This window comes from Anabrus simplex, chromosome 12, assembly GCF_040414725.1.
Source record: "Anabrus simplex isolate iqAnaSimp1 chromosome 12, ASM4041472v1, whole genome shotgun sequence".
NCBI classification, from domain to species: Eukaryota; Metazoa; Arthropoda; class Insecta; order Orthoptera; family Tettigoniidae; genus Anabrus; species Anabrus simplex.
In genome coordinates, this window is record NC_090276.1 from 31,433,580 (window position 1) to 31,460,357 (window position 26,778).

Genomic DNA, 26,778 nt, shown 5'->3' on the forward strand with positions numbered 1-26,778 from the left:
CCAGTGGGGCTCGCACCCACTATCTCCTGGATACAAACTCACAGCTGAGCGCCCCTAACCGCACGGCCAGCTCGCCCGGTGGGATTCACATTTTTAGGATGGATAATAATAGACTAACAAGAAGATTATTGGATGTAATAAATCCCCAAGTCAGGACAATAAACTGGCTGGAGGAAATAATAGGGGACCTGGATGAATTGAATATGAGGGATGAAATCGTTAAAAATTGCGAATTCTTCAGGACCTCGGTAAATAAACACAGATTTATGGTGAAAACTTGTAGTAGGACTGGTACAAAGTGCTCAGAAGATACAACATGAAGAAATTTTGGAAGAATTAGAAGGTTTATAATAATTTAGTGTGGCTATTTCTAGTCGGGTGCAGCCCTTGTAAGGCAGACCCTCCGATGAGTGTGGACGGCATCTGCCATGTGTAGGTAACTGCGTGTTATTGTGATGGAAGGTAGTGTTAAATTGGAAGGTGAAGTTCGTTGACAATAAACAAGTTCCAACGCACTCTATGAACGGGCTCAACGAAACAAGAAGAAGAAGAAGTAGAAGAAATAAAGCGAGGCTGAGTGACTCAGGTGGGTGAGGCACTGGCCTTCTGACTCCAACTTGTTACGTTCGATTCTAGCTCAATCCGATGGCATCTGAAGGTGCTCAAATAAGTCAGCCTCGCGCGGGTAGATTTACTAGCATATAAACGAAATCCTGTGGAACAAAATTCTGGCACATCGGCGTCTGAGAAGACCGTACAAGTAGTTAGCTGGATGTAAAAACAATGAGGATAATGATGTTGATGAATATGATAATCAGTAATATGACCCGAACCGGGCGAGTTGGCCGTACGGTTAGGAGCGCGCAGCTGTGAGCTCGCATCCGGGAGATAATGGTTTCGAACCCCACTGTCGGCAGCCCCGAAGATAGTTTTCCGTGGTTTCCCATTTTCACACCAGGCAAGTGCTGGGGCTGTACTTTAAGGCCACGGCTGCTTCTTTACCATTCCTAGGCCTTTCCTGTCCCATCGTCGCCATAAGACCTATCTGTGTCGTTACGACGTAAAGCAACTAGCAAAAAAAATGACCCAATTCAAATGGACATCGTTTTAACTCTCAGTTTGTGGGGTAAAAACGGATTCGATTCCTAGCTTGGTTGGGGATTTATGACGTGTACGTACAATTCCTCAGCATCGGGTAAAAGTGTTTCAGTTTCTCTCAAAGTATATTAATTTATTTACACGAAACATAACCAGTACAGTAAGAAAAATGCCACATAGGAGTTGAATACGTAGGTGGCTCTCATGAAGGTCATGAAGTTCACAGTTTTTGACAAGGAAGACACCCACGACTCCACACAAATATGCGAGAAGGGAGACGGAAGTACAAACCAGAAAAGAATTATATCTTTTCTACTTCGCAACTAACTACATAGCATGCTGGTATTTGGTCTAAGAGTTCTGGGTTAACACCCTTGTGGGCAGGGGACGCAGATGAAAGATACGCCCACGGTCTCCCCTACCTGTCGCAAGAGGTGGTCAAAGGATGATACTTTCGGACCGGTGAGACAATCTGTGATTAGTAACATTACGTAATGGACACCATGCGTCGAATTTACCTGCGATTAGTACTATTACATGTGTCTGGTTGTGCCCCCTCTTAGAGCAATAATCACTACTACCTGGGGAACTCGTACCAGCTGGTCCTGTGATTAGTGTCACCGAGGAAGGAATACGCTGGGAGTAATACCATTATATGAAAAACATCATGGGTCTGTGTTGCCTGTGGATGGTGCCATCATGTGTGATATATCGTGGGTCTGTATTGCCTATGATTAGTATCACTATGTGATTAACACCATGAGTATACGTGGCCTGTGGGTAGGAACGTCATGATCTGTGGTACCAGTGAATAGTACCGTTATCTGTAACATACCATGGGTCAACATCATCTGTCATTAGTACTACCATGCGAGGAACACCATGATTCTTCGTTACCTGCGATTAGTACTACTACTGAAGAAATATCATAGTTCTGCTTTACCAGTGATTAGTACTATTACGAGTGGTCGGTGACGTGGATTTTTGGCCCCCTTTGGACAACAAGCATCATTCCAGATACAAAACATTGTGATTCGGATCCACTGATTGTTTTAGGTGCATGGTCATTTTTTTAAATCAGCATTCGTTTTAGGTTATAGTCAGTGAATACATTTTGAAGTACCCCCTGTGGGTGGGGGATGCAGATGAAGAAAACACCCACGGTATGCGCTGCGTGTCGTAATAGGCGACTAAAAGGGGCCCCAGGGGCTCTCAACTTGGAAGCGTGGTTTGGCGAACACGGGGCCCTTAGCTGAGTCCTCGCATTGCTTCCATTTACTTGTGCCAGGATCCTCACTTCCATGTATCATTTCCGACCTCCCTTGGTTAACTCTTGTTCTTTTCCGATCCCAACGCAGTTAGGTTTCCGAGGCCTAGGGAGTCTTTCCTTTTCACGCCCTCCGTGCTCTTTCTTTGTCCGTTACTTCATTTTTCGAAGTGAAGGCTCCCTTCTTTTGTCTCTCTGTCTACCCTCTGTGGGTGGGGGACGCAGACGAAGAATACACCCACGGTATCCCCTGCCTGTCGTAAGAAGCGACTAAAAGGGATAACCAAGGGATGATGGAATTAGAACCATGAGACTACTTGTAATTAGTACCACCACGCGAGGAACACCATGGGTCGCTTTTACTTGCGCGTACTACCACTATGTTAGGTAAAAAATAGGTTTGTGATAGTAGCAACAGAGTGCGTTGCCGGCTTTTGCAATACCTGTCATTAGTACCACTATATGAGCGACACCATGGTTCTGGCTTGCCCATGATTAGTAACCATTCTATGAGGAAAACCACAGGATAGTACGAGTCCTTGAGGTTATTACACTTATGTGATGAACACCATGGGTTTGCGTTGGCTGTAAATGGCGCCGCAATGTGCACCACAGATCTGTATTACATGTGCCAATTTCATTACCTGTGAGTAGAACCATAATGTGTGGAATGCCGCAAGCCTACGCTATTTTTGATCAGTACCGCAACATGACAAATACCATGGTTCTACTTTCCTAGCGATAAGTACCATTAGGAGGAGCGGATGAATTAGATTTTGGGCCCTTTAGACTGCAAACACCATCCATTCAGTAATACGCTATAGAAGCAGTCCCTTGGTCAGTAATACTCTCATTTTACGTCAGTTTCTGTGAATGTGAGGCCTTGCGGGTCGGATTCACTGATTGTTTTAAATTCATTTTAATCCATTCCTTCTTCATCCTCACGTTTTTAATTCTGCTCAGTGGAGGATTTTGGACTTTCAATTTTTTTATTTCATTTCGTCTCGTATAGCATTAGGGGCCGATGACCTAGATGTTAGGCCCCTTTAAACACGAAGCATCATCATCATCATCATCATCATCATCATTTTGAAGTTTTAATTGTCGTTTCATTTCGTTGCACCTTTTATCATTAGAGCCGATGACCTAGCTGTTAAAGCTCCTTTAAACAATAATCCAAAACCAAACCCCATGGCACTACAGACCTTGAAGGACCATGGCCTACCAAGCGACCGCTGCTCAGCCCTAAGGCTTACAGATTACGAGGTGTCGTGTGGTCAGCACGACGAATCCTCTCGACCGTTATTCTTGGCCTTAGAGACCGGGGCCACTATCTGACTGTTATATAGCTCCTCAATTCTAATCACGTGGGCTGAGTAGACCTCGAATCAGCCCTCAGGTCCAGGTAAAAATCCCTGACGTGGCCGGGAATCGAACCCGGGGCCTCCGGGTAAGAGGCAGGCACGCTACCTCTACACCACGGGGCCGGACTTTAAACAATAATAATAATAATAATAATAATAATAATAATCACCACCAAGAAGGATAAAATAACCACTAATATGAACCAATTCAAGTAGCCATCGTTTGGACCTTCAGTTTGAGTGGTAAAACGGGTTTGATTCCCAACTTGGCCGGGGATTTAGGACGTGTTTGGATAAATCCGCAGTCTCTGGTGGAGTGTTTATGTTTGTCTAAAATCATACTAATTTATTTACAGGCACAGAACCACTACAGAAGCATACAGTAGTTGAATAGATCCTTTCACGTACGGTGGTCATCATGAAGGTCAATCGACTGTAAAACTGGGCCAAGTCCACGGTTTGTGACACAAAACGCACCCACAACTCGACATGAATATGTGAGAAAACTGACTCAAAAGAAACGCGTGTAGAATGATAATGGTCTTTGGTTCAAGACTCCTGGGTTCGATTCGCGGCTGGTTCGTGGAATTATAATTTTGAAGGTTTAGTTCTCTTAGCTAAGAAACAGAGTGTCTTTGCCGTGCTGAACGTTTCTGCTGTTCTGCTGAAAACCACTAAAGACGACGATAATGACCCAGTGAGAGTTAACTAATTACTCTCGCGCGAAGAAGAGATACTCGGTGTGTGGCGGAGTAGGGCTGCTGTTTGTTGATAGAACATAGAGAAGCGATCATGTGACCCCGCATGCATAGCTACAAGGGCGTGACAGCAGGACAAAAGCCGTTCTCCCGTAGCCGGATATGAGCAACAAGCCCCAATGTTCCACCCTTACGTCGCTTTCCTGTCTCTGTATTTCCGGTCTCTCTTCATGCTTCAGGAGCAATAATATATTCCAGTCAAGTGCAGATGCGGCCTATGTCAGCATATAAAGCTTTCATTCCTCCGATATATTATACACAAGCATGTATGAACAGTTGCATAATGTCGTGGGTGCCACGCTTTAACATCAGCTGTCAATTGCATCTTCCTAGAATTCGTTTTACTACAACTGTATTGAAGTAGACGTGCAAAGGAATATTTACCAGAATCATTTATTTTCTCAGCCTGACGATGTGCTATTTAAAACGTGGCGAAACATAAGCTGCTCTATGACATGTTTTAAACTGCGTGTTGCTCTCTGTAGTTTTGGTTCTAGATTCTGCCTCTGTTTTAGAGAGCAGAAATGTGGGTGGTTTTATTTCAGTTTGCTTTACGTTCCACCGACACATATACGTCTTATGGCGAAGGTGGGATAGGAAAGGGCTAGGAGTGGGAAGTAATCTGCCGTAGCCTTAATTAAGGTACAGCCCCAGCATTCAACTGGTGGGCAAATGGAAAAAATTGAAAAGCATCTTCAGGGCTACCAGCAGTGGGGCTGGAACACACAGCCTCCCGAATGCAAGCTCACAGCTGCGCGACACAGCAGGGCCAATTCGTTCCGTGCAGAAGCGAGCTAAGATACAAATCTTGGTCACTCTAGGACCAATCTTCGGCTGGCTACTTATTGCTTATTTGTATAACATCCGTCTCACTCCTCCAGGTTTTATGAGAACGTGACGGAAATAGTGTCCAACGGAAGTACACTGACTGACAGAGCAAATGCAACACCAAGAAGGAGTGGTCAGAACTTTATGCCAATTGCAGGGTAGACTGACGTCACTGAGGTATGCTCATGATGTGAAATGCGCCGCTGTGCTGCGCACGTAGCGAACGATAAATGGGACACGGCGTTGGCGAATGGCCCACTTCGTACCGTGATTTCTCAGCCGACAGTCATTGTAGAACGTGTTGTCGTGTGCCACAGGACACGTGTATAGCTAAGAATGCCAGGCCGCCGTCAACGGAGGCATTTCCAGCAGACAGACGACTTTACGAGGGGTATGGTGATCGGGCTGAGAAGGGCAGGTTGGTCGCTTCGTCAAATCGCAGCCGATACCCATAGGGATGTGTCCACGGTGCAGCGCCTGTGGCGAAGATGGTTGTCGCAGGGACATGTGGCACGTGCGAGGGGTCCAGGCGCAGCCCGAGTGACGTCAGCACGCGAGGATCGGCGCATACGCCGCCAAGCGGTGGCAGCCCCGCACGCCACGTCAACCGCCATTCTTCAGCATGTGCAAGACACCCTGGCTGTTCCAATATCGACCAGAACAATTTCCCGTCGATTGGTTGAAGGAGGCCTGCACTCCCGGCGTCCGCTCAGAAGACTACCATTGACTCCACAGCATAGACGTGCACGCCTAGCATGGTGCCGTGTTAGAGCGACTTGGATGAGGGAATGGCGGAACGTCGTGTTCTCCGATGAGTCACGCTTCTGTTCTGTCAGTGATAGTCACCGCAGACGAGTGTGGCGTCGGCGTGGAGAAAGGTCAAATCCGGCAGTAACTGTGGAGCGCCCTACCACTAGACAACGCGGCATCATGGTTTGGGGCGCTATTGCGTATGATTCCACGTCACCTCTAGTGCGTATTCTAGGCACGTTAAATGCCCAGCGCTACGTGCAGCATGTGCTGCGGCCGGTGGCACTCCCGTACCTTCAGGGGCTGCCCAATGCTCTGTTTCAGCAGGATAATGCCCGCCCACACACTGCTCGCATCTCCCAACAGGCTCTACGAGGTGTACAGATGCTTCCGTGGCCAGCGTACTCTCCGGATCTCTCACCAATCGAACACGTGTCGGATCTCATTGGACGCCGTTTGCAAACTCTGCCCCAGCCTCGTACGGACGACCAACTGTGGCAAATGGTTGACAGAGAATGGAGAACCATCCCTCAGGACACCATCCGCACTCTTATTGACTCTGTACCTCGACGTGTTTCTGCGTGCATCGCCGCTCGCGGTGGTCCTACATCCTACTGAGTCGATGCCGTGCGCATTGTGCAACCTGCATATCGGTTTGAAATAAACATCAATTATTCTTCCGTGCCGACTCTGTTTTTTCCCCAACTTTCATCCCTTTCTAACCACTCCTCCTTGGTGTTGCATTGTCACTGTCAGTCAGTGTATTTTGAATGGACAAGAACCCTATGATTGGCAGATGTCGCATATAACTCACTACAGCCCAAATTACTCATTTGCAAAAGCAATTATGAACTGTGAAAGGGCCATTGTAGGGACATGTAGGTGGGTCCAGGTACAGGACATCTTAGTAGAAAGAAAAATCATCAAAATATTGCGCAGCACCAAGAATTTATTGGTTGGTTTTGATTAATGTTTAACGATTTATGTTTCCAGACAAGATTAAGGCAAGGTGATCTTACCTTAAGTCTAACCAGTGTAATAAACTCTTTACACCGAGTTGTTCACGTCTTTATATATTACATACGTACATAAATACTATAATGTTAACTAAAATAATTAAAATAATATTTTGTGTAAAAATAGACATGAATTTTGTCTTATCTACCAAAAATTTAAAATAGATTTTGTATAGTAAAATATTGATAAGAACCGTAATTATTGAGTAAGAATATAATTAACAACTAAATTATTTATAGCTAACTGAACTGAAAGTGTAAAAATTAAAAATAGAGTTGCAACCACTTGCAGGACAAACTTAATGCTTCTTCTTAATTCTGAATCTGAAGATTGGTTGGCAGCAATTCTTCCTCTACAATCCTCTCTATAATCTGTTGATCTCTTCATTCCTTCACATGAGCCTGCTCCTACATCCTATCTGATCTGTCTCGAGTATTGCAGTCTAAGGTCTTCCTCTTCCTTTCTTGCCTCGAATCATTCCTTCCACGACATCAAGTATAAAACTATCGTGTCTGTAGGCAAGGCCAGTTAATTGGTCCCGTCTCTTTCTTATTCTTGATAATAAAGATATTTTTCAGCCATTCTGATCAGAATTTGTTTTTTTGTGAACTTTCTGTCCATGAAATATTTCACATCCTCCTCCAGCACCACATCTCAAATATTATTATTAAATACATCGTAATTGGGAAATATCCCGGTGGTAATGATCACTTACAGTTGTGTGATAATAAAGTACAACAACAACAAGAGTACAACAAGCAATTCCATGGAAATAAAGTATTGCAACAAATACTACTAGTTTAACATTTTAAATTCAGCATCGTCAAACACATATTCTCGCACATCTTAATTATTTCCAGTGCTTAACACTATGGCTTACAATACTATAGGTTGACCTTACTACTGGTTTAACATTACAAGACAGTCGTATACAAATTTACAACTACCTTAAGCATTTCAAAATGTTCCACTATTACTTACAATAGATTGAGCGGTCCAATTATTATTAACTTAGCATTGCATATACAGAACGTTCATGTACAAATTCACACATACCTTAAATAATTCAGATGCCTTAATACTAAAATTTACAGTGGATTGAGCCTTTCATTAAAATATGACACAATCATAGAGAAATTTACAAACAATTTACAGAATGCTGGAGTCTATTCTGTAAGTATCTTACATTTTTGGGAAATGCTCTATGACTGCTGCAAGTAATACACTTAAGAAAATGGAAATTGCAACACCATGAAGGCATTGGTCGTTTGTGTCGATTTTCAAGATATGGAACGATGGCATGTAGGTATGTAAACGATCAAAGTTTCAGACCCATTGGATTGTTGCTACAGGTCTCCCCACGTGATTGGTCGCGGAGGAATCAACTCCAGTATACGGACTCTGGTGTAGCGTAGTTGACTTTCAGTCTGTGCAGTGAAGTGTTCCCGGTCATACATACCTCGACGACAGAGAAGAGCGCGCCGTTTGAGAGGGCTCTGATAATTGGGCTGTGTGAGGCTGGATTATCGCTAAGGACTGTCGCTGCACGTGTTGGCAGACAGGCATCTACGGTACAACGTGTATGGCAGCAGTGGTCAAATGAAGGTACCCACACTCGTAGACCGAACACAGGCCCAGCGCGACAGACAACTGTGAGAGAGGATCGCCGTATCATTCGGATGGCCCGGATGGAACCTCGTGCAACAGCAGCACAAATTTGAGCAGCTGTGGCACCCCACGTTACACAACAAACTGTTGGTATTCGCCTGCGTGCAGCTGGCTTACGAGCCCGTGTCCCTGTAGAAGGTGTTCCATTGACCCCACAACAGCGACGTGTAAGGCTGGCCAGTGTCGAGAAAGATCGACGTGGGTCGACGAATGGTATAGGGTCGTCTTTAGTGATGAATCGCGCTTCTGTCTTGCCCGCAGTGATCGCCGGAATTGTGTGCGCTGACGTACCGGAGGGAGGGAGGGCCGCCCAGATCTTATTGTCTAGAGTCACACAGGGCCAGCTCCAAGCATTATGGTCTGGGGAGCTATTGGCTTTAATATGAAATCACAATTAGTGCTTGTTGAGGGCACTATGACTGCTCAACAGTACGTTGATATGGTACTCAATCCAGTGGTTGTCCCTCTGATGGCGAACATTGCTAATGGGATGTTTCAGCATGACAATGCCTGGGTTCACACTGTACGCATCTCCAGAGAAGCTCTCCACGACATCACAACCTTAGAATGGCCCGCCAGATCCCCGGACCTCAGTCCTATTAAGCATGTGTGGGACATGATGGGTCGACAACTGGCCAATAGTCCTCAGTCACCCACAACTCTGGAACAACTGACCCGTGCAGTGCAGCAAGCATGGGCCACAATTCCTCAGGAAGAGATCCAGGGCCTTGTTGACTCCATGCCTCGACGAATTCATCAATGTATTGCAGCTCGTGGTGGGCACATCCAGTATTGATTGCTGTCTAAACTTGCGGTCAGAGGGACCTGAAAGTGTAATTATTCTGGGTGTTGCAATTTCCATTTACTTCAGTGTACATTTCAATCATAAATTCCCCAATTTACAAACAAATATTTACCCTGGCTAGTTTTCTGCAACCTATTATTTACTTTATGTGGATGATTTCTTCTTCTTATGTTACAGGGCTTTTCTAGTCGACTGTTCAACTCTCCCGAAGCTGGCTTATTTGTCATGGCATTATACAAGGCACAAAACCGTGTTCGTTTTCTTCTAGTCCCCAGTATCTTCCACAAGTTTCTCTATCATACTTGTCACACTACTTCTAGGATTGAAATCGTTAAGCACGAATATTGCAGCCTTTTGCTGTACCATCTCATGTTCCTTACCGAGTCCTGTTTGGTATGGATACCATACGGCTGCTCCATATTCCAGGACTGCGATAATGAGTGATACGTAGACCCGAGTCTTCGCCTAAGAACTGCTGTCCTATAGCACCCTCATCACAAAGTGTAAGAACTTGTACCATTTAGTAATTACACTTCCCACGTGAATAATAATAATAATAATAATAATAATAATAATAATAATAATAATAGTATGGCCTCAGCTACCGTGTGCAGACATTTCAATTTGACGCCATCTGGATGTCTGCTCGTCAATTTCGACGTTCCGTTGTACTCTAGGTCCACTAGATGGCAGACAGAGTAAACCGAAACTCTCTTGGGTGTCTATGGCTAAGATTTAATGAATTGTGTCGAGTAAACACCAAATGTATGACCAGAGATCTTTTACATGCCGACATCGTACGACATGGAGTGTCGAATGGATTTTTTTCCGCCCTTCAAAAATCCGACTACCTCTGTCGGGGTTGAACCCGCTATCTTGGGATCCGGAGGCCGACACTGTACCACTGATTCACAGAGGCAGTTTCCTGCGTGGGTGTCCCGTTTTAGATCTCTCTTTTTATGTGGATTGCTAGGTACTTGCACGAGTTACTCTGTACCAGAACGTCCGATTCAAGACAGTATTCAAAGTCACCTTGCGTATGTTTCTTTCCCATTTCTATGAAACTGCATTTTCGAGGATTTATTTTTATTTTGTTATCGAGTGCCCGCTTATGAAGTATATAGCCCTATATATAATATATTATGCAGTCATCCGCAAAAAATCTGTATTCACTTCGAAATTCGTTGGACAGATCGTTGTTAAATACCGTAAATAGGAGTGGCCCTCTAACACTACCCTGTACTATTCCCGACGTTATAAAAACTTAGTCGATGTATTTACTTCCCACCTTTACACTCTGCGTGCAGTCTGTCAAAAAATCCTGGATCTTCAGAACCACCGTTTTTGCCAATGCTTCCAAATTTTTCTTACAGAAAAAACTTAGTTCTGTTAGCCGTAAATCACCAACTCGAATTGAATGAAGTGTTCATTTACACCTACAGATTCTACTTTTAGATAATTGCATATTTAATACACAAATATTAGCCGCTGTGTGCCGATGAAAAGGATAACAACACTGCCATATTGCCTCCCTCATCTCACCCCGCTCATAGGCATCAAGCTCAAGTCTATTCAATTCACTATACTGAAGAGTGCTGCCATCTGAGTACGTCATGATAGTAGCGTGTAACTAGGGGAGGACAAGCGAATGATAGGCCGGAACACTTATCAATGTGTTGGACTACCTGTAGAACGAAAACAGTTGGTGATACGGCCGAGTATGGTAAACAGAGATGACGAATGTTTTCCTGGTGAAGATCCTGCCACAACTAACACAACTGACCCACCATACCTTCCGTAGCCGTCACTGACTGAATTTATCATCCAATCTGGTCCGTGAAGTTCTCGATCGGCGAGTGGTCTGGAAACATGCTGGCTAGTGAAAGCATATTTGCATCACTAAGACAGGCCAGGGATGCCCCTCCTGCTGTGTGAGGCCGGGCGTTATCCTGCTGAAAAATGGGGATGTCAAGATGCACCAGTAAGGGAAGCACACATGATCACAGCACCAGCAGGGTTCCTTCAATCACCACCAGTCTGTGTCTGTCAAGCCAAAACAACAGCATACGTGTGTAACTACGATGAATGACCTGCTAGAAACATATTAAATGGTAGATCTGACAGACATTACTTCAATTAAGCTAGAAAAACTCATCTGTACAATCTGCATGAAGATTTGTTCTAATATTTTTGAATACACTCCCCATGAATTAGTTATGAGTCTTTTCAACTTTCCCTCACGGTACTTGTTCGCTATCGGTCTCGTGGTCATATTTAGCCTTAGATGGAGTTTACCACCCACTTAGGGCTGCACTCTCAAGCAACCCGACTCTAAGGAGAGATCCTCCTGGAAGCCGCAGCGGTCTCTACGGGCCTGGCACCCTCTGCGGAGCGTGGCCCCTTTCAAGAAGGACTTGAACTCGCCGCAGGTTCCCGGGATAAGTGGACCCTCCCAAACACCACATTTCTCGGCAGGGTGAACCTGCGAGATTCGGTGCTGGGCTCTTCCCTGTTCGCTCGCCGCTACTAAGGGAATCCTTGTTAGTTTCTTTTCCTCCGCTTAATAATATGCTTAAATTCTGCGGGTAGTCTCGCCTGCTCTGAGGTCATGTTTGGTTTGTGCGTGTCGCACAAAATGTTCGGTCGCTGCACACACAGCACAAACTTTCGAGCTTGGTCGCGGAGCAAGGGCGGCGAACCGGCGCCAGCAGACACAAAGACGCTGCGCGGACCAACCCTCCCGTCTCACACACTCTCAGTGGTGGTGTCGACCGGTCCAGCTCCACCGGGGTGAAGCTCTTTTCAGAAGACGCGGCGGCGGCCGTGGCCGCACGAACCGCGACGCTCCCACCCTCCGAACGCAATGTCGCGTTCAGTTTTAGCAACCGACCCTCAGCCAGGCGTGGTCCGGTAACGGAATCCATGGACCGCAATGTGCGTTCGAAATGTCGATGTTCATGTATCCTGCAGTTCACATGTCGACGCGCAATTTGCTGCGTTCTTCATCGACCCACGAGCCGAGTGATCCACCGTTCAGGGTTGTTTTTTTTCATTTTTCGATCGTTCTCTCCACGGTGAGTGGAGGAGAAGCAATCATTTTCATGGGTTTCTCGTCACAGAGCTAAGAAGTGTTTCGAGCATGGGCGTGGCGTTCATTTAAAACCTTCCCGCCGGGCCGAAGCCGCGACGGGTACCCTCCACTGAGCGAGGAGGTAGGTACCCAATGTCGAACGTCTGCGTCGTGGGAGACGCGGACCGCGACACTCCCCCTGTCGGCGACGGCCGGGGCCGCCGCTTACACAGTACGAACAGGACTCGCCTGAGCTCGCAACAGCGGGCTCGGCAGGAGTCTCGCTCCTCCAGGGAGCCTCGCCCCAAAACATGGGAATAATTGGTCAATAAGCACCTAACAAACACAGATGTTCGGGAACCTTTTCAGGACACGTATGACGGAAAGATTTGTTTTCCAGAAGTTGTAGTGGAGGTAGTGGTCTTTAGAGGGAGTACAAGTGGGTAACCATACTCTATTTTGTCACTAATCAGACAGAAAATGAATGAGTTCTCACTCTTAGAAAAATTTGAGTGTTGGGGAAAAGAATGACAAGGACCAGGAGTAGGGGGAAAGGGGAAGATTAAATATGTCCACGGCTCAAAACAGCGTAAAGACATAAGAAAACAAAAGTTTACCAAGGGAGTTCGGATAGAAAATATGAAAGTGAGGAGCCTGACACAATAAAATGGAAGCAATACCAGTACTCAGCTAGGGACCCCGTGGTTCTTACCCCACACTCCCAAGTTAAAAGCTCTGGTTAGTCTCCTATTACGCCAAGCAGGGGATATGATGGATGCATTTTACCACCTCCGCAAAGATGCTATTTTCCATTCAAAACACTATACTGAACCATAAAAAGAGAAGATATTTTAGATGGGGAAGGGCTATGGTATTATTTTCTGTCAATAATACACATTATCTATTAAAACAATATTCAAAATATGGTGCGGTCGTGGAGGCAATGCGTGTGGATTTTACAGTCAGAATGTCAGGCAGGATTAGATTCATCTTGGCGGTGTATCGTGCCAAATCATTTAGATTTGTAGGCTTGCAAATTAAGATAGTTTTTGTATTAAAATAACGTTGCCGGTGCTACTTATAAAAGTTTTTTAAAATTTTTTGTCTTCCTTTTAACAGTAAATATCATATTATAAGTAAAAACAAGTCTAAGCCGAGTTAAATTATCTACAATTTTGAAGATTAAGTTTCCTAGGGAAAATTTAATGCCTGTCAGCAACAACCTTGCAGGGAACGATAGTGGGGCTTGCGTTCAATCAGCAGGTGTGTTCAAGAATACACGCGAGTTCGTGTTTTTTTGAAACTGCGCAATAGCATTTAGCCAGTAAGTTTTCTGACAGAAAAAAAAAAATTTCACACGTAAATTCCAGTGTTGAGCTAAGAACTGAAACAATTTCAATGTTGAAAACGCTTCTCGGCAAACAAACCAGGAGGCCCCATACTACCAAAAAAAACGTAAAATTAAGCAATTTCCTTAATTGTGGCAAAATTTGAAGGGGAAAAAGCGCCCGGAAAGGTTTCAAATTGAGACTAGGATAGCACTATCAAACTAAGAAGTTCAAATATCGAAAAATCACTTCCGGCCTAAATGCATTTCCGGAAAAGCAGCCTAAAATCGCTTATTATTTTACTCTTTTCCTCTATTATTCAAATCCTAGCCAAATTAACTTATTTACATAATTCTTTCTGTAATGTGTTCCTTGGTTCAGTGCCCTCAGACGGTTTGGATTTTTTCGAAAATTAATACATTCTCATAATTGTATTTCATTTACCTAAAATTCATGGCTCATACCTTAGGATATTTTCAACATTGAATTGCTTGCCTCAAGGGCTAGCACTGCAGATATTTAAAAAAATAGATTTCGTAGCAAAAGATATGTGACTTGTCATTCATAAAATTCCAAACTCCTTTCGCCTAGAGCCCAATCTATATATTACATTTTTTTTAATGATAACTAAAGTCGGTCAGTCCAGCCATTCTATCCGGTCGATTTCCTTCATTCTTTTTTAAACTGAAAAGTATTCATGCACAGATTTGTCATCAGGTACTATAAATCACTTTACTTCCGCCTTCCCCAAATTATTAGATATTTTTAAACATTTTGTCTCTTTGAAGCAATCATATCTTTGGTTCTAATTGAGGTATGGAGTTCTTTTTCACCTAAGAACACTCAGCGGATTAATCTCTTTCATTTCAGCTCTTAACTATTCAAATTGGTTGATTCTGAGGAAAGTTACGAGTGCACATTCAATTTGACATCTCATTTCTTCAACATTTTGTTTCATTGAAGCGATCATATCTTTCGTTCTAATTACGGTACGCAGCCCATTTTGGTCTAAAAACACTCAGTGGATCAAGCACATTCTTTTGAGGTAATAATTACTTAAATTGGTAGATTCGAGAAAAATTATGACTACATTTGTCTCCATGACAAGTCCTTTGAAGGACTTTTTAACAGTTCGGCACGTAGTGTTGTTCCAAGGAACGTGTAATTCAATTTCTTTGTGTGATTTATTTTCAAGTGTTTTGTTGACACAATATTACCGTCTATTATCACAGCAGATGATGTGCTTTATTTCATTAACTCGAAACTTTGCAAATACATGCGTGAGGAAAGTAACGAACAACACCATACTTTGTACATTGCGGGCGGAGCCAGGGGGAAACTGCTAGTCTTGTTATTAACTTGCTTATCTCTGAGTCTCTTACCCTCAGGACGCGTTCTCTTAACGTTCGTAAATGTAAGAAAGTCTGTTTGATTAATTGCACTGTATGTAAATTGGATCATTCTTATTAATATTTGATCACAGAGTTGCGAATTCAAAGTGTGCTAGAATAGTTTAGTTCGCGTTGCTAGTGAATCGTTTTAAGGAGCTGACATATTACAGTGCGGTTTAGTGTCTTATGATGGCAGCAAGTTGGCTAAAGTGTGTACAAGTGACAGGTCTGTTACAGAATGTGACGGCTACCTAATTGAATTTCAGTCTGCTGAGACATGCTCCTGCCTGCCTGCCTGCCTTTAGGGCTGAATGTGTTTTAGAAGCAGGCGCTGCCACAACACACGACACACTTCCCTCTTCTCTTCTCTTCTCTTCCCTTGCTCCGTTTTGCGTTCAGCCTCAAATCCCTGATTTAGTAGCCTACCGTACCCAAAGGTAATTTGTTGCTAATAGAAGTTCTACTCAGTCTGATTAACCTTGTGGTAGAAGTTGTACAATCCGACCACACAATTCAGTTCTTTAATAACTTAGATGAAATTAGACGTGGTTGGTTTGCATGTTCTAATTTACGATATCACTTGTATGTTGAGTAATTTCTGTTCACGTAGCATCGCCAAGGACAGCGGGAAGTCTTTATGGCCCAAGGGAAATTGCCATCAATGGGTTATGAATGTTCAATATTCGCCTGGGAAACTCCTTCAGCAGGAGACACGTGGACAATAAAACCCGCTCGGTCCCAGAATTTAGGAAACATTATTTAAGGTATGGTCTATAGCCCAGATATTTTTGCAGTAATAGGATAGAATGCAAACTTACCTAATCAAGTAACAAGTATATACTAGCCCGCACAAAGTTTATGCTGTGAGGTATGAATAAATATCAGGGGTACGACTTGTTAGAACCCCTAGAACCTACGTTACTGTTGCTACATCACATAAGAGCGGTCTAGACGGCACGTCTACTAACCCACCTGCTCTAACAATATCAGAAGCTTGACTAGATGAAAAATTGGTGCCTTAGCATACAGTTGTATTACAACTAACGCAGTGAATTGGACTATACATCTTCCTTATCACCCCCACAATAACCATCTTGCCTGTTTTCATAGAGAGGAGTATCCACCCTATTATATTTCTTGAGCTTGCACTTACTGCAATAATAATAATAATAATAATAATAATAATAATAATAATAATAATAATAATAATAATAATAATAATAATAATAACTTCAAAGATAATACAAAATTACTTGGAACTGATACAATAAAATAACTAATCCTCCTGGAACCCCCGGTATTGTATACTATACCTTAGGTTTGAGGCACGATGTGGCCTCTTGTATTGTCGCTTGCTGCATTTTTAGCGCATGGTAACATCTGTGGGAGCAATTGAGAACTATCAGTGGAAGAAAAAAACAAAACAATTAGGAGGGGCGCGGCTGTGAGCTTGCATCCTGGAGGTCGTGGGTTCGAATCCCACTGTCGGCAGCCCTGAAAATGGGTTTCCGTGGTTCCCATTTTCACACCAGGCAAATGCTGGGGCTGTTCCTTAATTAAGGCCACGGCCGCTTCCTTCCAACTTCTAGGCCTTTCCTATCCCATCGTCGCCATAAGACCTATCTGTGTCGGTGCGACGTAAAGCCCCTAGCAAAAAAAAACTAGGATATGCTCACTACAGGGTATCGGGTGTAAAATGGCGGAATACAGTGCGTCTACTTCTTCGAGAGAACCTGATTATTTAGCAGGTAAACAAAGATATATGCTTTCCTTAACCAAGAGTTTGATAGAATTGTAAAGAACACATGTTAGTGAATAATATGGACTGTGTTTAGGATCAAAATTACATTAGACGGATATGTTATGGTTATATACAATTGCGGGTATAGTATACTATACCCCAGGTCTTAACCAAGACAACTCATGTCAAGTAATTTTTATTGATAATAACATATAATGACAGCCCTAATAATGGAATAATACATTTTAAACTCTAACAATGCAATAATTCAATGCATGTTTTGGTACATCATGGACATAGTCCTATGAAATTTGTAATTCTTTAATTACCAGATGAACATACCATAGCTGAGATATTAACCTGCCTTGATCGTTCGGTTATTCACATATTTTCACAAGTAAAACAATTTGAGTGAAAAACTTGTGTACCAAACAAAATTTGAAAATTTTGGAAAAACAATATTTAATTATTAATTAATAGACATGTAATAATTTCAACCAGTTCGTTAGGTGGTTTATATATCAGCCGCAACAAGGGTGAAAAAACACATTGAAAACAATGTTAAACCAAGTCAGTGTAATACATATCTAAGTCCGTCATTGATTTTCAATGTATATGTAGGGCTTGAGTCCTGAAGTATATTATACTTTGCGAACCATGTGACTTTGCCGCGGTGGGGAGTCTTGCGTGTCCCAATGAAGCAGATAGCCGAGCCGCAGGTGCAACCATATCGGATGGGTATCTGTTGAGAGACCAGACTAAGGAATGGTTCATCGAAAGCGGGGTAGCAGCCTTTCGGAAGTTGCAAGGGCGGCAGTCTAGATGATTGACTGATATGGCCTTGTAATAGTACTCAACATGGCTTAGCTGTGTTGATACTGCTACACGGCCGAAAGTAACGGGAAACTACAGCCGTAATAAACTCCCGAGAACATGCAGCTCTCTCTGTACAAATGATGTACTGATGACAGCTTTCTCCCGGGTAAAATATTCTGGAGGTAAACTAGTCCCCCATTCGGATCTCCGGGTGGGGACTACACGAGAGGGGGCGATCATCAGGAAGATGGATACTGACATTCTGCGAGTCGGAGCGTGAAATGTTAGAAGTTCGAAGCGTTGTGGTAGATTAGAGAATCTGAAAAGGGAGATGGATAGACTAAAGTTAGATGTAGTTGGTATAAGTGAAGTACGTTGGCAGGAAGGACAGGAATTTTGGTCAGGCGACTACCGAATTATCAACACAAAATCAAACAGAGGAAATGCGGGAGTTGGTTTAATAATGAATAAGAAAATAGGGCAGCGGGTAAGCTACTACGAACAGCATAGTGAAAGAATTATTGTCGTCATGATAGACACCAAGCCAATGCCCACAACAGTAGTGGAGGTTTATATGCCTACTAGCTCAGCGGATGATGAGGAAATCGAAAGAACATATGAAGAGATAGAAGATTTAATACAATATGTAAAAGGTGACGAGTATCTAGTTGTGATGGGAGACTGGAATGCAGTGGTAGGCCAAGGAAGAGGAGGTAATACAGTAGGAGAATTCGGATTGAGACAAAGGAACGAAAGAGGAATTCGGCTGGTTGAATTCTGCACTGATCATAATTTAGTCCTTTCCAATACTTGGTTCAAACACCACAAACGAGGGCTTTATACGTGGACGAGACCTGGAGACACTCAAAGGTATCAAATAGACTACATTATGATTAGGCAGAGATTCAGAAACCAGGTGATGGATTGCAAAACTTTCCCAGGAGCAGATGTGGACGCTGACCACAAGTTGCTGGTCATTAAATGCCATATGAAGTTGAAGAAACTGAAGAAAGGAAAGAATGCAAAAAGATGGGATCTAGACAAGTTCAAAGAAAAAAGCGTGAGGGATTGTCTCAAGGAACATGTTGCAAAAGGACTAAATGAAAAGGCTGAAGGAAACACAATAGAGGAAGAGTGGATAGTCATGAAAAATGAAGTCAGCAGGGCTGCTGAAGAAATGCTAGGAAGGAAGAAAAGATCAACTAAGAATCAGTGAATAACTCACGAGATACTAGACCTGATTGATGAACGACGAAAATACAAGAATGCTAGAAATGAAGAGGGCAGAAAAATAATACAGGCGATTAAACAATGAAGTCGGTAGAAAGTGCAAGGTAGCTAAGGAAAACTGGCTGAAAAGAAGTGCAAGGATGTCGAAGGTTGTGTGGTCCTAGGAAAGATAGATGCTGCATACAGGAAAATCAAGGAAACCTTTGGAGAAAGGAACTCTAGGTGTATGAATGTTAAGAGCTCAGATGGAAAGCCACTTCTAGGAAAAGACAAAACAGAAAGATGGAAGGAACATATCCAACAGTTGTATCAAGGTGAAGATGTAGATAATTTTGTGCTGGAACAAGAAGAGGCTGTTAATGCTGATGAAATTGGAGACCCAATTTTGAGGTTAGAGTTTGACAGAGCTGTGAGAGCCATAAATAGGAACAAGGCACCTGGAATTGATGACACTCCCTCTGAATTACTGACTGCCTTAGGAGAAACCAGCATGGCAAGGTTATTCCATTTAGTGTGTAAGATGTATGAGACAGGAGAAGTCCCATCTGCTTTTAGGCAGAATGTTGTTATACCTATTCCCAAGAAAGCCGGTGGTGACAGGTCTGAAAACTATCGCACCATTAGTATCTCATGCCTGCAAAATTTTAACACGTATTATTTACAGAAGAATGGAAAAAAAAGTTGAAGCTGAGTTGGGAGAAGATAAATTTGGCTTCAGAAGAAATGTAGGAACACGTGACGTAATCCTGACTTTACGTCTGATCTTAGAGGATCGAATCAAGGAGGACAATCCCACGTACATGGCATTCATAGATCTAGAAAAGGCATTTGATAATGCTGATTGGACCAAGCTAATAAAATTCTGAATGTGATTGGGATCAGATACCGAGAACGAAGAATTATCTAGCATCTGTATAAAAATCAGTCTGCAGTGGTAAGAATCGAGGGCTTTGAAAAAGAAGCAGCAATCCAGAAAGGAGTGAGGCAAGGCTGCAGTTCGTCCCCCTCATTTTCAATGTTTACATACAACAGCCACTAAAGGAACTCAAAGAGGAATTTGGAAAGGGAATATCAATCCAAGGAGAGGAAATCAAAACCTTGAGATTTGCCGATGATATTGTTATTTTATCTGAGACTGTAGATCTCGAGAAGCTGCTGAATGGTATGGACGAAGTCTTGGGTAAGGAGTAAAAAATGAAAATAAATAAGTCCAAAACAAAAGTAATGGAATGCAGTCGAACAAAGGCGGGTGATGCGGGAAATATTAAATTAGGAAATGAAGTTTTAAAGGAAGTGGATGAATATTGTTACTTGGGTAGTAAAATAACTAATGATAGCAGAAGTAAGGAGGACATAAAATGCAGATTAGCAAAGCAAGGAAGAGCTTTCATATGGAAAGAAATTTGCTCACTTCAAACATTCATATAGGAATTAGATGTTTTTGAAGACTTTTATGTGGAGCGTGGCATTGTATAGAAGTGAAACATGGACGATAACTAGCTCAGAAAGGAAGAGAATAGAAGCTTTTGAAATGTGGTTTTACAGAAGAATGCTAAAAGTGAGATGGATAGATCGAATGACAAATGAAGAGATACTGAATCGAATTGGGGAGAGGAGATCGATTTGGCTAAATTTGACAACAAGAAATAGAATGATAGGACACATCTTCTAGACACCCAGGACTTGTTCAGTTGGTTTTTGAAGGTAGTGTAGGTGGTAAGAACAGTAGGGGTAGACCAAGGTATGAATATGACAAGCAGATTAGAGCAGATGTAGGATGCAGTAGTTACGTAGAAATGAAAAGTTTAGCACAGGCTAGGGTGGTATGGAGTGCTGCATCAAACCAGTCTATGGACTGATGACTCAAACAAAAGAAACAACACATATGATAGTGGTCAAGTTAGTAAATATTTTAAAAAGGTGCCTATTCTGTGTTCTTTAACACTTTACCCAACCCTTAACCTAGTGTAAGTTAAATCTTGCAAAAATCCAAAGCTAGGGTCTCAGGAGGTGCAAAAACGACAGAATTACGTCATAATACAGTAGTTAAAACAAGAGCAATTTAGCATCTGAAAATGTAATGATTGGTTGCAAATCTCTAGAAAGGACGATCGAGAAACAAGAAAGAAAAATCCCCAGGAAAAGTCTTAAGACCAAAATGCGAAAATGGAATTTGGATGAAAAAGAAATCACATGAAATCTATCAAGTTACAGAAAAAATCAGATATCATCAGGAAACAGCGATTACAAATTTATGGTCACCTACATGGAATGGATTACTAACAGGTTAACAAAGAAAGTAATTGGCTAAAAAGTCAGTGAATACGTACATGAAATTGGAATTAATGAGGAAGCCATTCAAGATAGAATAAAATTCACAACCTTAATTTACAAGCACAAATTTTCTGTAAAGCCTGCAGACTAAATACAGGATGGACTGAACAACATAAGTGCTAATAAGTTCGAACGCGCTCTTTATTTGGCCATAAAGAATAAAGAAGTAATAATAATACTAATAATAATAATAATAATAATAATATCGTATGGCCTGGTGCAGGTCTTTCGGGTTGACACATTATAGGCGACCCCTACGCTTCTGTGAGGGTGAGTCCGTACCTAGGATTATTTGTAATGTACTGGACGACACGCACACCTAGCCCCAGAGCCATCGTAATTAACCAACTAAAGTTAAAATCCGCGACCCTCCTTGGAATTGAACCCGGGTCTACCAAGATCGATAGCTCAGTCGCTTAACTGCGGCCAGTATCCAGTAATCTGGAGATAGTGGGTTCGAGCCCCACTGTCGGCAGCCGTGAAGATGGTTTTCCGTGGTTTCCCATTTTCACACCAGGCAAATGCTGGGGCTGTACCTTAATTAAGGCCACGGCCGCTTCCTTCCACTTCCTAGGCCTTTCCTCTCCCATCGTCGTCATAAGACATATCTGTGTCGATGCGACGAAAAAAAAAAACCAACCCGGGTCTTCTTGAACCAAGCGCCAGCAGGATAACTATTTGGCCATGGATCCAGACATTTACTGCAATGAAAAACACGCAGAACTACCGCAGAAAATATACAGATAAAAGTACGTAAATGTGGAAAAATTTCACTTTTTATTAAAAGTACACACATTTGTCTCTATTAGTGAAAACAACCTTCCGAACGGCTCACAGGTAATTAAAGGAACAATGTTGAACACGTTAATGTATTTCGCAAGCATTTGAGTATCCTTCATTTTCCAATCTTTATTCACTCATTCCTACCTTGACTCATTAACCTCTCGTTATCGTGACTTGATCTCTTCCCTTGTCATCTTCATTTAACGTTAGGAACGTAAGACATATTGCCTATTTGACTCTCTGAAAAAACATCATCATGTACAGACGACAAAATATATTAATGAGCCTCGATGTATTCACCCTCATTAAGTATTCGGGCTTTTTCTGGGTTAATTGCATTTTATTGATCATACTGTCTATCAGCAGTGGCAGCCTTCATCTTTCTCTATATCTCGAGTTAATTACTAGCCGGTCAATACCGCACTTTCAAGGAAGCACTTTGGAGACATTTTATGCGCCAGTAAGAATAATTTGCAAACTTGATACTGCTACTTACAACCATTCTATTGTTACGGATGTCCTGGTAGAGGATTAGTTTAAAATTCTTACCCGATTTGTTTTTCAAATGTTATTAAATTTGTATGTACTACCTCTTTCTTTCATGTAGATAATTCGTTTTAAGAATTTACCGGGCGAGTTGGCCGTGCGGTTAGGGGTGCGCAGCTGTGAGCTTGCATCCGGGAGATACTGGGCTCGAATCCCACTGTCGGAATACCTCAAGATTTTCTTTGGTTTCCCATTTTCACACGAGGCAAATGATGGGGCTGTACCTTAATTAAAGCTACGGCCGATTCCTTCCCATTCCTAGGCCTTTTCTATCCCACGTAACCTTAAGACCTATCTGTGTCGGTGCGACGTAAAGCAAAATAAAAAAAACGTTTTAAGAATGTATCCTTTTTATCCTTTTTTATCCTTTTATTATTTTATTAAATCTACTTATTGTAAAGTAATACAATGTAATATATGTATGTCAGTGCTGGTTAGATGGAAGAGAAAGCCTGAAGTACCTAATCTTGACAGGTAAAATAAAATATTACATTACATTACATTACATGGTGAACAGGAACATCTAATTGAAGATCTAGAAATTCTAAGAAAGGTTGAACTTATATTTCAGATTCCCAAGAACACTGCACTTGTTCTTTCGGATCAATTGAACTACAAAAACATTGTGTCACAGAACACCTATCACCCGCTGTGTGTGGAGGACGCGGACGAATAATACACCCTCTGTATCCCCTGCTTGTCGTAAGAGGCGACCAAGTTACGATGACATTAGAACCATGAGACTACTTGTGATTAGTACGGTCACGTGCGAAACATCATGGGTCCACGTAACTTTCGACTAGTACCACATTGTGAGGAATACCATGGGTGTACTTTATATAGGAGCATTACCATTATGTGAGGAACATCACGGGTCTGGGCGTTGCTTGAGATAAGTACCTTCGTTTGTGTTACACCGGTCGGTTCCACTGTGTTCAGAATCGGTCTGCGTTACCTATGAGTGGTACCAGTTTATGAGAAATACCATGGGGCTACATTGCCTGTGATTAGTAGTGTACGTTAGAAACACTACAGGTTTCGTTGGCGCCCGTAATTTTTACCACTATGTGAGGAAAACCATGCGTCTGCGTTGCCTGAAAATAGTACCAAAATGTAAGGAACACCATGGGTTTGTGTTGCCTGCGCGTAGTACCATAACGTGTGATACATAGTGGGTCGATATTGCCTAAGATTAGTGGCAGTATGGTAGCAACATCGTGAGTACACGTGGCCTGTGATTAGTCCCACTATGTGAGGAACAATATGGGTCTGCGTTGCTTGTGAATAGTACAGTAATGCGCAAAACACCATGATTCTACGTTACCTGTGATTTGTACCATTGTAGGAGGAACACCGTGGTTCTGCTTTATCAGTGATTAGAACCATTATGAGGTGCTGGTGAGCTGGATTTTGGATCCGTTTATATAATAAGTATCATCCCAGTAATTAAGGCATTGTGAATTGGATCCATTGATTGTTTTTGTTCCACGATATTTTTCTCATAATTTGTTTTATATTCTATTCAGTGGATACATTCTGAAGTTTTAATTTTCATTTCGTTCACCTATTACCATTATGGGCCGATGACCTAGCTGTTAGGCCCATTTAAACAACAATCATAATCATTCCTATCGTGTATGCAAGTTTTCGTATAGTGTCGCTTTGGGGACTGCTAAATTTGAGAAAACAAGACGCATAATATAAAGGAGAAACTAACTAAATTCGTTTCAACCGCTAATTTAATGTCAAGACGGTATTCTTCATAATTATCAACACAGTGTTCGCGTTCGTTGTAGTAGAGGGTTGGTGCCATACGATGCCGTGGGCAAGTGGCATCACAAACCTTGTTTCATACATGATGTTAGTCTGATCTTGGAACAGTGGATATTGGTGTCTGTCCGAGCTATGGGCCGTCACTGGCTAGAGATATGATGTAAGAGCCAGTTAGATAGAAAGAACATGCAGTGGAGTGGAATTACTGAAAGCACGCACGGGCGTTGTGCTTATCAGTGCAGCGGCACGAGGGAAATGGTTTAGCTGAGCCATGACCGTATATTGATGTATAGAAATACAAGAGTTAGGAAAAGGCTTGGAATGTAAAGGCATAGACCATGACTTTTATTAAGCTTCATCCGCAGTCTTTCCAGGTGTGAAAATCGTAAACCTCATAAAAGTCCTCTTGACTGCCGACGGTGTGGTTCAATATTATTATCTCCCGAATTCACACCCGAAATCATATTATTCTGGCGATGTTTATGACAAATATGCAAGTACTACTTCAACCATTCTGAAATATAATTAACCCTTTTGGTTACGTTATCTATGATAATGGGCATCACATTTATTCAACTTACCTCGGAATTGAGCTGGTAGTTGTCTTCAAGAATTTCAGAAATACTTTCTACGATTCCACTTCTGTAAAACTGTAAGAGGTTGTTTAAAAATTTGGTACAGATTAATTCTTGACTAAAATGAATTGATAACCATAACAGAACAGTTCATCCATCAGTCACAAATTGATTTATACCAATTAAACAAGGATAACTGAAAGTAGAAATAGTAATAGAAAAGTGTATTTCAAGATTGTTCAAAAAGTCCCATGGCACTTCCCTGAAACTGAGACTGACGTGGCATAGTAATTTCTCATGAACACATTAACAGTGTTCGGTGATCAAAGGATAGGGAAAGGCTCGGATAGGAAAGGCATCGACCATGACCTTAATTAAGCTCAGCCATAGACTTTCCAGGTGTGAAAATCATAAACCTCAGGAAAAAGACGTCCTGTCTGCCGAAGGTGATGTTCAAACTTACTATCTCCTGAATTCAAATTCACTGCTGCGCAACCTAAAGCACGCAGCCAGTTTGCTCGGTGAAAGTTGTACTAGTCTATAATAAAGATGTATGTACATTATGCGTCTAAAGAAACATTACTGAAATTACAAACGTTCAAGCTATTAGGTCGCGTTACGTACATTTAGTACGGGCAGAAGAGATGTTAAGTAGAGAACAAAAATGGCCAACCGGACACCAGTGGGATCCGAACCCACAACCTCACGATTTCGCGTCTGTTGCTCTACCAGTTGACCTATGGTTGCCTACAGCCATTACACTGTAGTGTGCGTTTAAGTCGCCCGTTGAGGGCCAAGTCAATGAATATTGAATTTTCATTTACAAACGTTATTATAAATGGGGCCATCATTTTCATGCAGTCTATACTAAGGCGTATAAAGTATCTCCTTGTAGAGTTGCATAATGCTAGGAGTTATAACAGGGCTTACCGAACAATCTATGAAAATCGCATAGTACGACCTTACTGCGGCATGTGGGTACTTGATACTCGTTTGCGTTCCAAGTTATTACTCCATGACATTCCTGACCTTTATTATAATATCAAAGATGACTACGGCAATACTCGTGTAACTGTCGCAGTATACCGTATGCTGAAAGTGTGCACCCTCAAGACTTACGTATTGTTCGTAACTGTACTGTAGATGGTAAAAAATATTGGTGAACAAAAATGGCTGTATCTTATCTTTTAATTCAGAAATATTCCTAGGTAGTTCATCTGACCAGGAAAAGATTCTTTTTTCATGTCGTGTACGAACAGTAGTCGCCTGGGGGCGTGAGATCCAGGGTGTGGGATGAGTATATTTGACACCTAGAGTGTAGGCAACACAGTTTACACCTATGTACTACAGCCATTATTTTCGTGGTCTGGCGCTAACAGTTCATGAATCACATAGTATTTTGATCTACCTTTTTGCTACTTTTCCCGTCGCGGTGATACGGACGATTTGGTCTTCATAATCTTAAACTTTTCGAAAGCGGACTTGCTTGCTTTTTTTTGACAGAACTTGAAATTTTCCTGTTGCTCTAACTCAAACTATGATATTTTCAAATTCCGCCGTTCAAATTTAACTGCGCTTCACAGCGGATACCATAGTTCTGCTTATTCTGTATGCACACAATTGCCTCTTGCTGGGA

At 42.3% G+C, this 26,778-nt stretch overlaps 1 protein-coding gene and 1 non-coding gene across 2 annotated transcripts in view; one reads left to right on the top strand and one right to left on the bottom strand.

Moving 5' to 3' along the window:
• Window positions 1-26,778, top strand: part of LOC136884547 (uncharacterized) — an 856,985-nt gene that overhangs the window by 497,807 nt on the left and 332,400 nt on the right. The window lies entirely within an intron of this gene.
• On the bottom strand, window positions 12,442-12,596 carry LOC137502845 (5.8S ribosomal RNA). Its single transcript, XR_011018883.1, has one exon. It is a non-coding gene; the product is annotated as a 5.8S ribosomal RNA (ribosomal RNA).